Source organism: Hibiscus syriacus, unplaced genomic scaffold, assembly GCF_006381635.1.
Source record: "Hibiscus syriacus cultivar Baekdansim isolate YM2019G1 unplaced genomic scaffold, ASM638163v2 tig00111000_pilon, whole genome shotgun sequence".
NCBI lineage: Eukaryota > Viridiplantae > Streptophyta > Magnoliopsida > Malvales > Malvaceae > Hibiscus > Hibiscus syriacus.
The window spans coordinates 960,365-976,517 of NW_024062947.1; the positions used below are offsets into that span (position 1 = coordinate 960,365).

The 16,153-nt window shown below is 37.4% G+C and overlaps 1 pseudogene; it reads left to right on the top strand.

The window, feature by feature from the left end:
• The first annotated feature begins 421 nt into the window (after positions 1-421).
• Positions 422-8,388, top strand: LOC120149302 (annotated as a pseudogene).
• The last annotated feature ends 7,765 nt before the right edge of the window (positions 8,389-16,153 follow it).

Here is a 16,153-nt window from a genome sequence, read left to right on the forward strand (position 1 = left end):
TATTAATGTAATATAAAAACTATGTAATAAAATAATATGTTTTCAAAACCGTTTCTTAAAAAATATATCACACGTTTAAAAAAAACCATTTTTAGAAACTATATTATATATGTTTTCAAAACCGTTTTAAAAACTATATATTATACGTTTTCAAAACTATTTTTAAAAAGCTATATACTATATTTTTCAAAATTATCTGAAAAACTATATACTACATGTTTTCAAAACCGTTTTAAAAACTATATATTTTACGTTTTCAAAAGTAAGTTTCCAAAAACTATATATTATATATTTTTAAAAACTACATTTGAAATTACTTTATATATATATATATATATATATATATATATATATTAAAATAATAAAAAAATATCTTGGACGAAAATGGGTGTCTACAGTAGGGACGTACATGTATTCGATCATGTGGTGCAACAACTCGTGGAGATTTGATATGCGGATGGAAGAGAGTAATAACCATGGTGAGATGCGAGAATCAAGAAATACAAAGGCAGGGTTAATGGCAGTGGCCATTGACAAGGACAAAAAGAACAACCAACATGCCCTTAAATGGCAGTCGACCATCTCTTGCAGAGAGGCCAAACCATTGTTCTTGTCCATGTAATAGCCAAACGCTACAACCGGTCTCCACCTCGTATGTTTTTTAAAAACGTTACGATACGACTGTTAGGTTACGTCGTAAGTGTTACTGATTTGTTTGATTTTTTGGTACATAACAGGGTTGAACCAAGTTGTTGAAAGCAATGGTGATTTACCATTTGTGTGTATTAGCAGAATGAGCAAAGCAAGTCATGCCATGCCATGTTGGATGTGCAACATTGGCAATGGCTGTTAAGAGAAAGTTAGAAGGTTGTTAAGCTGTTAGGGTTGGTTAGTCTGTTAGAAAGATTATGGGCTGCTTGTATTGTGTATAAAATATAATCCCTTGCATTATAATCTAAACACACATTATTCCAATGATCTTTTATGCATTCTCATCCTCTTTCTAATATGGTATCATTCACCATTAATCTTGGGGCTTTATGATCTGCTTGAGTAGTTCTTGATGGAGTTCACCATGAGTTCGAAATCATTTACCCACAAGAAGGTAAATGTAGTCCTGGACGAAATGAATTTTCTTCTTTGGAAGCAATAGATTCTGCTCACCATCAGAAGTCATCGATTGGAACGGTTGCTCACAGGAGCAGCGGTGACTCCGTCGGAGATAGTGGTTGATGATGATGGCACGGTTCGTGTCAATGATTAATATGAAGATTTTGTGGCTCAAGATAGTGCTCTTGCCTCATGGTTGCTGTCTACAATCAGTTCTCATCTCATTCCTCAATTTGTTGGGACTGAAACGGCAACAACTGTCTGGAATACGGTTCTTCATTTCTTTGCCAACCGTTCAACAACAGCTATTATGAGTCTTCACTACAAGGTTTAGTCCTTAAAGAAAGGAGGTAACAGTATGCGAGCTTACCTTACTCGTGTGAAGGAGGTGTGTGATGCTCTAGCCTCTTGTGGCAGTACTATTCCTTAAGTTGAGCAAATAGCGAGCATTCTGAAAGGGCTTCCTCGAGAATATCAACCTTTCATGGCGATCATCACGTCCATAAGGGAAAATCTATCGTTAGACAACATCTCTACTATGCTAATTGATGCAGAAATGCAATTGGCTAGTTTTGATGATCAACTCGAAACTTTTCCTATGAGTGCAAATGTTGCACAGGGTGAGGTAAGAAATACTTCAATTTGTGACTAAAAGTTATGATCAGAGGTCTGATTACTCTTATAATTCTCGAGCTGGTGGTAGAGGCCGTGGCAGATCTAGGGTTCAGTGTCAACTTTGTAGAAAGGTTGGACACTTGGTTGATCGATATTGGCATATATATGATAAAGACTTCTCATATGTCACTTCTGTTAATCAAGGGCAATATCAGTCTGAATACAAGGCCACCTCTTCCCCTGGCAACTTTACAGTTTCATCCACTGATAATGGTTGTGAATGTTGTGCTAATCGAAGAAATGGTTTAGTTGTAGGTGATCAACCATAAGCTCATGCAGCTGCTATGCAATCTGAGCGTTGGGTGGTTGATACAGGAGCTACGCATCATGTTACAATAGATGCTAATAAGGTGTTGAATTCTTCTGAGTACCGTGGTCCAGGTAAACTTTTAATTTGGAATGGTATTCCTCTTGATGTTGCTTTGGTTGGCCATGCTCGTGTAAATGCTTCCTCACGTGTGCTTTTCTTGAATGATTTGTTGCATGTGCCATAAATAACCAAGAATTTGCTTTTGGTTTCTAAGCTTGCTAGGGATAATGATGTTTTTATTGAGTTTCATGCCAATCGATGTTGTGTTAGGGATGAAGCTACTGGAAGGTTGTTGTTTCAAGGAGAAGAAAATGATGATATATATTCATTTTCTATGAGTAATAAACCCTTAGAAGTTCATGTTGCACAAGCAAATGCCAACTTAGAATCAACTTCATTGAATGAACTATAGCACCGGCGTCTTGGTCATCCAGCTACTAAGACTCTAGCAAAATTAGCTTAAGAACTAGGAGTTAAAATTCATCCTAATGTAAATAGAGAGTGTATTGTATGTCAGTTGGGCAAAAGTCATAAACTACCCTTTAATGAATCAAATACAATGGTAGCTTCCTCATTTGAACATGTGTTCTCAGATTTATGGGGACAACTACATGTGTCTTCAAACGGATTTCGCTTTTACATTTCTTTTGTGGATGCATTTACTCACCACACTTGGATTTAACTGTTGAAACATAAGGATGAGGCATACCTAGCGTTTCAATTATTTCAAAATCTTGTAGTTAATCAATTTGGGAGTACTATCAAAGCACTACAGACATACTGGGGTGGTGAATTTCGCAGTATTTCACCATTGTTGGCTCGAGATGGGATTGTCCAAAGACTTACATGTTTTCATATCTCTGAACAATATGGTGTGGTAGAGAAAAACACCGTCATATTGTCGAACTTGCATTGGTTCTGTTAGCTCAGACATCTTTACCAATTAAGTATTGGTCATATGAAGTTATTTCTGCAGTGTATCTGATCAACCGCCTGCCTACTAAAGTTCTACAAGATGTGTCACCTTTTGAAAAAAATCTTTGGAAAAAATCCTGAATATTCTATGATGAAGGTTTTTGGTTGCCAATGCTTTCCTCACTTGAGAATGTTCCAAAAGCATAAGTTGTCCTTTATATCTCAAGTGTGCACTTATCTGGGAGTTAGTCCTCAGTATAAAGGTTTTCAATGTTTGGTACCCGATGGACGAGTATATGTTTCTCGACATTTTGTGTTTAATGAATCTGTTTTTCCATTTGCAGGGAAAGAAATCTGTGACTCATTGAGTTCTGCAGTCAATACTAGTTCGAATGTTCAGTCACTTTGAGTTGTTACAACTATCAGAAACTCTTGCTGTCAATCTCCACAAAACTTACCTAATACAACTACTGTGCATGAAAAAGTTGCTGGTGCACTAGTTCCTAATGTGGTTGAGGTGGTTAATAATGGATCTCAGCATATTTCTGATTATTTTGCAGCATACCTTTGATGCTATTGATTCAGAGGAGGTTGTACCTTGTGAAGTTGTTGATATGGGTGCATAAGCTGGTAGTGTGCCAGATAATGGTATACAAGATAACGTTCTTGAGCCTGATGTTAGTGTTCCTGCACTTCTGAGCCTGTTGATAGTATTCCTCAACTCGTTTTCATCATATGATGACACGCAACCAATATGGGATTTCAAGCCTAAGGTGTTTTCAAGTGTATTGGATGATGATGTTTCTACTACAATTGATGCTGCTCTTCTATCCCCTCACTGGTCTGCAGCAGTTCATGATGAGTACAATGCCTTACTAAATAATGGCACATGGACACTGGTTAGATTCCTTGAAGATAGAATGGTTGTTGGGTGCAAAAGGCTTTTTCGGGTTAAACATAACCCCGATGGATCAATAAATTGGTATAAAGAACATTTTGTTGCCAAAGGGTTCTCTCAAGTTCCAGGCCATGATTTCAAGGACACTTTCAGCCTTATGGTTCGATTTTCAACATTTAATACAATACTAGATATAACAGTCTCTATTGGATGGGAACTTCTACATGTTGACATCAATAATGATTTCCTCAATGGAGATTTAAGTGAGGAAGTATACATGAAACAACCTATGGGGTTTGAGCAAACTAATGATCTTGGCCAACCTCTTGTGTGTAAGCTTAAAAAGGCATTTTATGGTCTTAGACATGCACATCGCACTTGGCATGTTAAACTTATGGATAATCTGTTGCAAATGGGATTTGTAGTGTCTCGAGAAGACTCCTCTTTGTTTATCAAGTGTGTTGATGATGGCTACATCTATGTTCTTCTGTATATAGATAATATAGTCATTATAAGACAAGCTCCTACTGCTATACAGGAGTTTGTTTCAATGTTACAGGATCGTTTTACACTAAAGGATCTCGGGGAGTTGAGCTTCTTCCTAGGAATTGAGGTCAAACATATTAATAACTCGATTATGTCGAGTCAAAGAATATATATCTTGGAACTATTAGAGAAGACTGGAATATCGAATGCAACAAGCTGTGCCACACCAATGGTAGTATCTCTAAAACTCTCACATGAAGAAGGTGAACTAGTTCAGAATGTAGTGAATATAGGAGTATAGTTGGCTCACTTTTGTATGTTTCCATACAAGACCTGACATTTCATTTAGTGTGGGACAAGTTGCTCAACACATGCATGCACCACGAGAAGCTTATTATGTTGCAATAAAAAGAATATTGCATTACCTATCATATACTCTTAACTTTGGACTTTTGTTTTCACCGACTGGCCATGGATGAGACATAGCTGCCTTTGCTGATGCAGATTGGGGTGTTAGAATTGGTGATAGGCGTTCTGTCACTGGATATGGGGTCTTTCTTGGCAAATGTCTTGTTACTTGGTGCTAAAAAAAACCCGAACAATCTCTCGAAGGAGGCTGAATACAAGAGTGCAGTAGACACAGCTGCTGATATAACATGGATTCAAGCACTTCTGTCTGACCCTGGCATTCATCAGGTTCATAATCCAGTTGTTTGGTGTGACAACACCAGTGCTGTGGCCATGAGTGCGAATCCGATATACCATGCTCAATCTAAGCATGTTGATCTTGATGTCCACTTTGTGCGTGAGAAAGTTGCAGCTGGTCAGCTATGCTTCAGCTATGTTCCAGCCATGCATCAAATATCTGATGGATTCAATATGCCATTGGCCAGAACTGCATTTGAAGAATTTCGATCCAAAATATGTGTTCATCAAGTCTAATTCATAAGACGAGAAGAAGTAGGGAGAATATTAACAGAATGAGCAAAACAAGTCCTGCAATGCCACGTTGGAAGTGCCACGTTGGCAATGGTTGATAAGAGAAAGTTAGAAGGTTGTTAACCTGTTAGGGTTGGTTAGTCTGTTAGAATGGTTATGGGCTGCTTGTATTGTGTATAAAACAATCCCTTGCATTGTAATCTAAACACACGTTATTCCAATGATCTTTTCTGCATTCTTATCCTCTTCGTAATAGTGTGTAAAGATCCTGACCCTCAGACCATGGAAGTTTTCTTTCATTTCCATTGCTTCTATACTGGTAAGGATGCAAGTTTGATTCCCATATTTGCATTAACTAATACTAATAGTTTTGATTTCTAATTATGTTATTAACTTTAGATACAATGCAAGGATGTTGTTCTTGAAAAAACAGACGTAGCTAAAAGCATTGATTGAATATACCACACGCTGTAATCGAGATTCTTGTAATCGGTGCCTCCACAACATTAGGTTTTCTCAAGTATGCATCTCTTCCGACAATTTTACATTCTATTTGATTAAATAGTTATTTTAGATTATATATTTTTCATAAATTACACGTTTAGTATTTAAACTATCACTTTTGTTATGTTTTAGTCATCCAACTATTTTTTTTAAATTATGTCTAATGTTATGTTTTTGTTTCATTTTGATCATCTACCTTTAAAAAATTAACGGTGATGATGATATGTCACCATAAAGTAATGTCATTTCATCATTCAAAAAATTTTAAAAATATCAAGTCAACGGTCTTTTAATTTTTTAACGACGGGTGCCAAAAATGAAATCAAAATATAATATTAGGTTTGATTTTGAACAAAATAATACTTGGGGACCAAAACAGAATAAAAGTGATAGTTGCATACTAAACATGTAGTTTACTCTATAAAAACTAGAATTGATTTGATTAAATAATTATTTTGACTCGTATTTTTTTAAGAGTATTTAATGTCCCTAAGGTTTCATTTTCATTTTAGAGTAAAAGTAAATTGACATTTGATTAAATAGTTACGTTAGTTCTTTTTTTTTAGAGCATTGTCTCCTAAGATTTTATTTTAGAGTAAAATGACTTATATTGTAGAGTGTAAAATGTTTGTTGACTAACGGCTTGACTTTTTACCTTAAAATAAAATGTTGAGATCAAAATATTCTAAAATATAAAAATAAAAATAATTATTTAATCAAATATTAGAGATATTTTTATTATTATGCTTAAAAATTAATAAAACTTATATGGAAGTTCCCACTTTTCATTTCAACTTGTCTCGGTGGATCTAAAGCTCCGGATATCACAGGAATCGTATCAAAAAATGCACCAGACTTTTGTAGTGTTTACATGATATTCAATAACAAAATTTCATCAATGCGATCGGCTTCCCGTCCAGCTCCACCTATCTCCCCACTGCGCAATCAAATTCTTAACCAATCCTACTTAAACCAGTTCCTTCCCCTCTTCCAGAGTCGCAAATCGTGCCTTCAACTTAGAAGCCGCGACCCGAACAGCCGCGTAAATCTACCGATTCCACGGATTGCATCAGGTTAACAATTACAATGTGGGCTTTTCTCCGTTATGTATTAATAAAAGCGTGGTCTATGTAGTTGGAGCTAATGGTTAATTAGGCTGTTGGGAATCTTGGATGCATGCAGGTCACCTTTTGGTCGGAAAGGCGTAAACAAACCATTTTCCGCGCTCCCTTCGCCTGCGATGGACATGGATATATCCTTTGTGAGCTCCGGAAGACCAAGCACGGCATGGTTCCGAGACTGTCCAACCTCTCAGAAAATGAAAAAGATCATAGCTTCGAGTCGGTGGTGCCGCATGGACAGAACACAATGGATATGAGCTATCGACATGATTTCTCACATTCTTCGCAGGACAGTGACAGACATTCAGACTTATCTGCATCAATGGTGAGTAATTAAGATTCATAAGATGTCAAAGTAATTACATAGATGAGTTGTTTACTTCTTTGGGTGAAATTTGCAGGATGATGTTGAAGCTGAAACGAGGAGGCTAAAACTTGAGCTCAAACAATGGAAATGTATAGTACTGCCTGCAAAGAAGCACTCACAGCAAAAAGGAAGGTTAAGACTTGAGAGTGTAAACTAAAATCTGCTTAAATATTTGTTAGAGCCATAGTGTTAAATTGCGACTGCAGTAGCGGTTGCGAATATTGTAAACATTATGACGTAATTTTCTTTTCGATGTAATAATCTTGAATGACATTATAATGCGTCGGTTATGACAGTAATTTAACAGTATGGTTACAGCACCCTCCCCCACTTTGACTAGAGTTAGAATTACTTCATGACAACAGGCAAGAGAACTCCAGCAGCGGATTGTCTCTTCCGGATAGGAAACACTCCGACCCTCTCTTGGCAGCTTCGCTTCCGAATCGCAGCCGAAGTCGCAACAGCCTTGTTGTTCCTCCACCAGACTAAACCCGAACCCATAGTCCACCGTGATCTAAAACCAGCCAACATCTTACTCGACCGCAACTACGTCAGCAAGGTCAGCGATGTCGGGTTAGGCCGGCTAGTTCCTCCGACGGTGGCGACAACGTAACACAATATCGGATGACCACCGCCGCCGGGACTTTCTGCTACATAGATCCGGAAAACCAACAAACAGGCATGTTAGGAGTAAAGTCCGATGTATACTCCCTAGGGATCATGCTTCTGCAAATAATAACGGCGAAACCACCGATGGGGTTGGCTTACCATGTGCAGCGGTGTATCGGAACAGGGAGCTTTCCTCAAGTGCTGGACCCGACTGTTCATGATTGGCCTGAACAAGAGGCCTTAGGCCTTGAGCTTCGCTAAGATTGCGCTTAACTGTGCAGAACTAAGGAGGAAAAATAGACCGGATCTCGACAAAGTGGTGTTGCCGGAACTCAACCGCTTGCGAGAACTTGCTGAAGACTCAACTATGGAAGATGGGAGTCCTGCAGATTCCCCCAACTGTTCCCAAGTTTCACTACAATTAGTAAGTTTATTAAATTTGTTGAACTTGTGATAGTCTAGTGTCGGAACCTTCTTTCGACTGGGCTCGGATTTGGGTTTCAATTTGAATGAATGTGTTAGAGTCGTCACTGATCATTTATTTTAGGAATAAATGGGTTGATTGAATAACTTATTTCTTATTTGATCTGCACCTTACCAAAGATATGTTGAATTCGAGAGTCGATTACAGTCAATGATAGGTTAGTACACTTGAAATGCCCTTTAGGTACTAATTAATTTTCAGTTGTCTTTAATTAAGAAAGTTAAAAGTTTAAATTAAAATGTAAAATTTTGATCTGAATTATTTACCTCTGAACGATTTAAAAGTGAACCCTTAAAAAGTCGAGAACGTGTTAGAGAAAAAATGTAATGAAAATAAATAAAATAAAAAAATAAATGAAATAAATAAGATAAAATAAAGAAAATAAAAATAAAATAAAGATAAATAAAGAGTAAATAAAATAAATAATAAAGATAAAGAGAATAAAAAAAATAAAAATAAATATAATAATAAAGATATAAAAAATACTAATAATATACATATAATAAATAAATAAAAAGGAATAAAGTAAAAATAAAGAAATAAAATAAATATAAAGGAGATAAAAAAATAAGGTAAAAATAAAAAGGAATAAAAATAAAATAAAGAAAAAGAAAATAAAAAATAAAGAATATATATATATATATACACACACATAAATGTAAATAAAAATATTAGATAAAAAATAAAAATAAAAGAAAATAGGAACAAAAACAGAACAAACAAATAAATAAAATGAATAATGCAAAAAATATATATGTATAAATAAAATTGTTAGATTAAATGAATAAATAAAATAATAATAATTAAAGCATAAATATAAGGGACTAAATCGAAAAGAAAATAAATTAGGTGGCCAAATTAAAGGTATTTCGAGACAAAAATCGGTTTTCGGCGAAAAATGAAAGCATAACAAAAAGGGGGAGCAAAACTGTAATTCCCCCCTTTATTCCTCCAAAATACGCGGATCTAATTGCCCGTGAGTCGGGTCTCAGGTTGGCCTAGGGGTTGGTATAAATGCCAACATTTAAACACATTTTTTCATTCCCTCATTTGCAAAACCGATTGAACCCTCCCCTATTCAAACTTTTCTTTGTTCGTCAACAATGAAGAACACACCGTCGTGGTTTTCAGAAATTGGTGGTCACCGCCTCGCCGGCCGCTGTAGATCGGTGTCGGGCGCCACTCATCGGTGGTGGACCACAACAAATTTTACATTTTTAAAAAGCTTTTTTAACCCACAGTTTGAAAATCCGACTAGTTTTTTAAAATCGCCTCGGGGGATAACAGATCTAAAAAAGAAGTTTCGAAAAAACCCCCTCCCCGGGGTCCTCGGTCGAACACTTTTCGTGTCAAAAGGCAAAAAAAAATCAACATGCAAGTGCCAAGAACAACCGAATAAGGTAAAAAAATGATACATTTCTTTTATTTCTCTTTCGAAGACCTTACAAACAGTAGTATTTTCTTGCGTGTTTTCTCGAAATTTCTTTTGATTGATTGTATATCTCTCTGCGTATTTCGTATGTTTGCTTGTGTAATGTTCTCTGTATATCGAATGTTGTTTACACTTATTTATAGTCTAAAAAAATTTCTATTTTTAGTTGGAATTCCGTAGACTAAAGAACTGTTGTTTGTTTGTTGGTGTGTTTTCCTTGCGTCGGACGTTTTGGAGATGGTGGTGTTCTGCCGTTGGTGCGAGGACTCTTCAAGAGTCCTCGGTTTGACTGGTTTTTTTGGCTACGCGGCACTTGAGGGATGTAAGGATTAGGGCTGGGAAAACCCTAAGTGATTCGAGTGAAACTTTGAGGCTGGTTCGGGTCCTAAACTGGGTCGCGAGTCTATTTGGGGCTGCTTGGGTCCACTGTTGGGTAGCTTGGTTTACGTGTATTGGGCCTTGGAGTTTAAATCCATTTGTAATATTGGACCTGTAAAATAATATATATATATATATATATATATATATATATATATGTTCGTCATAATATAAATATTTAATGTATATAATAAGGGTGAAATGATGTGTCTACAGTTGCCCCTCTTTGCTCATTATCGTGTAACAAAAATAGAGCAAAGATTAAAAGACACAAATTTCGTCCATATCGAATGTCCTCTGTCGTAGAGTTGAAATCCGATATTAAGAATGGTTTGTTAATTTAGATTGAATCATGAAATGACTCATTCATCGTGAGGTTGAGTCGAACTGGAAAATTCTGAGCACGATATCCTTCATCGTGAAGTTGAAATTGAACTCAAAGCTTTGGCAAGTAGTTCCTGGATTGTCTTCTAGCCCAAGATACTTCGTCGTGAATCCTGAAACTTGACCTGAAGACTTTGGTGTTGTTTTTATTACAGATGACTCATTCGTCGTGAAGTTGGGTCAATCTTTAGGGTACAATATCCTTCATTGTGACGTTGAAATAATAGGAAAATCGGATGGTGGCTTCTTGTTGCCAATCTTGACCTTGGTCTTTTTCTCGACTTAAAGACCATGGTGTGAAAATTTTGACTGGAAAGTAGTTCCTTATTGCTACCTTGCGGTGAATATGTCTTTGAGCTGAATAGAATCAGACTCGAAGGTTCTTGTTGACAGATAACTCTTCTCGCCTTGAGTTATATTGTACTTGGCTGGGGAATAAACCCAAGTTGTTGTAGATGACTTATTTGCTGTGAAATCAAGTTGATATGCTGGGCACGATATCCTTCGTCGTGAAGTTGAAATCGTGGATGGCTCATTCATTGTGAAGTTGAGCTTTGAGTTGGATATCCTTCGTTGTGAAGTTGAAATCCAAGTATTGTTTCACCAAATTGGCTTTGAGTTGGATATCCTTTGTTGTGAAGTCGAAATCCGATCTTAAGTAAGTTTCACCAAATTGGCTTTGAGTTGGATATCCTTCGTTGTGAAGTTAAAATCCAATCTTGATTAAGTTATGTTGCTTCGAGTCCAGTATCCTTCGCTGCGAAGTTGAAATTGATTCTAGATAGAACCTGCAAACAACAACAACAACAATAAAACCCTATTCCCATGTGTAATGAGGTAAGGGAGAGGTAGGGTAGTAGGCTGCCCCCAACGCCAAGGTTGAGAGCAACTTCCGTGGAAGACCTCTGACATTCAGCAAATTAAAGATAAAGATAAAGATAAAGATAAAATGCAATGCATCTATAAATAAATAAATAAATGCATAGTTGAACAATCTTCATATGCAGTCCTCATATGCACGTCTGTAATGGGAAGTAATCCCTGTAAATAATCCATGCATTAAAATATCTGCATATAGATAGAAACGTAAGACCCAACTAAATTTAAAAAGAGGGAACCTGAAGAGAAGGATACACAATAGTCAACGGTAGCAAGCTACGAGAAGGAATAAAGTCTAATGGGTTAAAAACCTAAACTAAGGATACACTACTCCGCTACCCTAGTTATAAGAATTCAGAAATTTTAATGACAAAAACGTATATAAAGTATAACTCATGGAAATTATTACAAAGGCATTAAAAAGAAGACAGAGATGTTACACCCTATGTTTGTGACTCGTACTACTCGACGACCCTGGTCTTAAGTCTCCATACTTTCCTATCAGAGGTCATGTCCTCGGTAATGGCTAAATCCTTCAAATCACCTCTCAAGCAGTCTTCCCACTTCCACCTTGGTCTTCCTCTCCTTCTGGCACCGTCGACTGTAATCGACTCTACCCTCCTGAACGTATCCGACGATTGTCACCTAAGGACATGCCCCAACCACCGTAGTCTTCCCTCCCTTAATTTTTTGGATACATGCACCACCCCTAAGGACATCCTAATAGCAGAGTTTGGTGTCATGTCCCACAGAGTTCTACCATATGCCCATCGTAGCATTCTCATTTCTGCGGCCTCCATCCTCCTTACATGATCCTTCTTGATTGCCCAACATTCTGATCCATACAACAACGCTGGTCTTATTGCCATTCTATAAAATTTTCCCTTAAGTTTTAGAGGCACCCTCTTGTCACACAAAACTCCAGTAGCAGCCCTCCACTTTAGCCATCCCGCCTTTATACGATGTGTAACGTCATTATCTACACCCCCATCTTTATGTATCATAGACCCTAGGTACTTGAAACATTCTTTTGCAGGGATAACGTGTCCCTCTATGCATACTTCTACATCTTCATCGTTTTTATTTTCACTGAAGTTTGAACATAAATACTCTATCTTTTCAATATTGATCCTTAGACCTTTTACTTCCAAAGCAGTCTTCTAGGCATCCAGTCTTCTATTCAGCTCAGTTTTTGTTTCGACAACTAGGACAATGTCGTCAGCGAAAAGCATACATCATGGAACACCGTCTGGTGTCGCACAATAGATGTCGTCCATAATCAAGGCGAAGATGTAAGGACTAAGAGCTGACCCATGGTGGAGTCCGATTTCCACCGGGAATGCCTCGGTGTTGCCAACTGTAGTCCTGACGTAAGTAGTAGATCTATAGTACATATCACGAATCACCCTGATATAAGCAGTTGGGATCCGTCTCGTTTCGAAAGTCTTCCAGATCGTATCGCGGGGAACGCTATCATACGCCTTCTCAAGGTCAATGAACGCCATGTGAAGATCTCTATTTTTTTCCCTATATTACTCCATAAGCCGTCGAAGTAGATGAATCGCCTCCGTAGTAGACCTGCCTGGCATAAAGCCAAATTGGTTTTCTGAAACCCTTGTAACTTGTCTCAACCTAGCCTCTATCACCCTTTCCAATAGCTTCATGGTATGGCTGAGTAGTTTAATACCTCTGTAGTTGCCACAACGTTGGGGATCTCCTTTATTCTTATAGATTGGTATCACCGTAGACTCTCTCCACTCCTCTGGCATCTTGGTAGTCTCTAAAATAATATTAAAGATGTTGGTCAACCAATTTACTCCCTCTTCTCCTAGGGCCAACTACACAGTGATAGGAATTTGATTTGGACCTACAGCTTTGTCCCTCCCCATCTTTCTAATAGCCATTTTAACTTCCTCAAACCCAATCCTACTTGTAGGGCATCCATTGGACGCAAGATGATGGTCGACTAACCCATCACGGTACTATCTCTACAGGGATATGCACCATCATTAAATAAGCCAAAGAAGTAACTACCCCAAACCCTCTTAATATCATGATCTTTCATTAAAAGAACATCATAGTTGTCCTTAATAAACCTAATGCTACCTAGACCCTTTTTTCTTATTTTCCCTGGATTTTACAAGCATGAAGATGCCGTTTTGTCCTTCCTTGGTGTCTAATCTCTTGTACATTTCCCCGTATGCCTTATCCTTTGCTTTAGCCACTATTTTCTTGGCTTCCCACTTTGTCTCCTTGTATCTTTGTTTAGCTCTCGATATTTCTTCGTCATCATTGCATTGTAGAAACTCCTTGAAGCAAGTTTGCTTTGTCTTCACCTTAGTTTGAACTCCTGCGTTCCACCACCATGATTCTTTATGTTCCTTGACCTTCCCTGTCGACAACCCAAGGGTGTTTTTTCCCACCTCTCTGATGGAATTTGCCATATTTTTCCATAACATATCTGCATCATTTGGGTTTGTAGTTCTAAAACCTGTACTTGACAACACCTTACTCCTAAAGTCATCAGCTGTCGCTCCATATAAGTTCTTCCAAAGGATCCTAGGTTTACCAAGTTTAGCCCTCTTATGAGTGCTCCGCCCGTGGCGTACGCGGAACAACAAAACTACGAATCTGTGTTATAATGTACATGCCTCTTCAGGGAATACATTACAGTCAATACAAGCCCATCAATCCCGATTTCGATCCAGGATGTAGTCGATTTGGGTACAATGTACCCCACTATGGAATGTAATCAAGTTCACATCTCTCTTATCAAAGAAAGAGTTAGTGACCACCATATCATGTGTAGTAGCAAATTCAAGCAACGTACGCCCCTCCTCATTCCTAGTACCAAAATCGAAACCCCCATGAACACTGTCATACCCATCAGTTGCACTACCTATATGGCCATTGAAGTCTCCCCCTATGAAAACTCTTTGGGCCTCTGGAATGCTCCTAAGTACATCATCTAACTGATCCCAGAAGCAACGTTTCTCCCCCTCCCCTAGGCCAACATGTGGTGCGTACACTGAGAGGACATTCACCACTTCCGCTTCTATAATAACCTTAATCAACATGATCCTATCCTGGTATCTACAAACTTCAACTGCATTTTCCTTGAGCCTAGAGTATACCAAGATACCTACCCCATTTCTAGCGTTATCTACTCCTGAATACCATAACTTGTACCTATTACACTCTCTGGCACGAGCCCCTTTCTACCAAGTCTCTTGAATACATGCAAAATATATTTTCCTATTACTAAGTACGTCGGTCAGCTCCAACAATCTAGCATTTAAAGTTCCTACATTCAACGAAAAAACTCTAAGTCTAGTCTCCTTGACACCACTCTGTCGAGTCCTCCCCCTATACGCCCTATGGGATCTAAAAGAAGGACACGACCTCAAGAAATCATCTGTAGCCGAAGCTATGAGGAACTATGAAAAAGGAATCCAAAGAAGACAGAAGATGCACCAATAAAACGCTAGAGAAATGAGGGGTACTAAGAAGCCTAGTTGGTTACTTAATAGGATTTTAAGACAAATTAACACTATCTTACTTAACTTTAGGCCAGCAGCTAGAAATCAAGTGGTAAAATCACAACAAAATTTATAAATCTTTATAACAGTTATACTCAATTTGAAATATAAATAATGATATAAGATACTAGGGGTCTAGGACAATGAAAAAAAATAGATCTAGTAAATCCTACTCAAAGCAATATAGCAAAATATAGATTCAGTAGTGCCTTAAAGGTGAAGAATGAAGATAAAAGGAAAGCCCTTGATAACCATCAATTACCAATAGTGTATTAGCATGTACTTCACTTGGATTATTCTAGAGTACAAGACAAATAATTAAACTACGCAGAGTCAAATATTATCCTCCGGAATTAAGCAGCAAAAGGCACGGAAATTTGAACCAAAGTAACTACAGAACTGAAGATTAAAAATAACTAAATTGAGATCACAACTCGAGAGAAAAAATAATAAAAACCCAATAAAGAAAATAACGTGTAGACCTAAACTTAATTGAAAATAATTCAAAAAGGAAAGAAAAAACCCAAATTCAAATCCCAGAAACCATATCTAATCTAAATCACCAAAACAAAACCAAATCATACTAGCACTTAAACAAAGAAATATGATTCATTCAACCCAAAAATAATCAAGGGAAAACTGGATCGAGTGAGGAAATTTGGTACCTTTCTCGAGGATTCTGTTGGGATTTTCGGAAGCTCGAATCGACAACTGGAATGGTTTGCAAAGAGGGGTTGGAACGATTTTGTGTTTAGGGAGTAAGGAGATTGAAAGATAGAGAATTGCATAGCGATTTATAGTGGTTCGACTTTCTCAACCAAAGTCTACGTCCACTACCTTACCTTTTCACCAAGGATTTTCCAACAAATTCTAATTTGTTCTTTATTTTGAGGACAAAGAGATAACCTTACAACTCCCTAGTTTTTCCAGGCTAAACTAGAACCTTTCCCTAGGTTTTACACGGGATAAGCTAGAACCTTTCCCCTTTACAAAAGGATAAAAGATGTAAAAAAGAAAACCTCTCTAAGGTAGATGTTTACAAGATTGAGCTCACAAGAACAAAATTTACAAGAGAAAGATGAAATAAGAATGAAAAACTCTTCTCTTGTGTTTGATTGCTTGG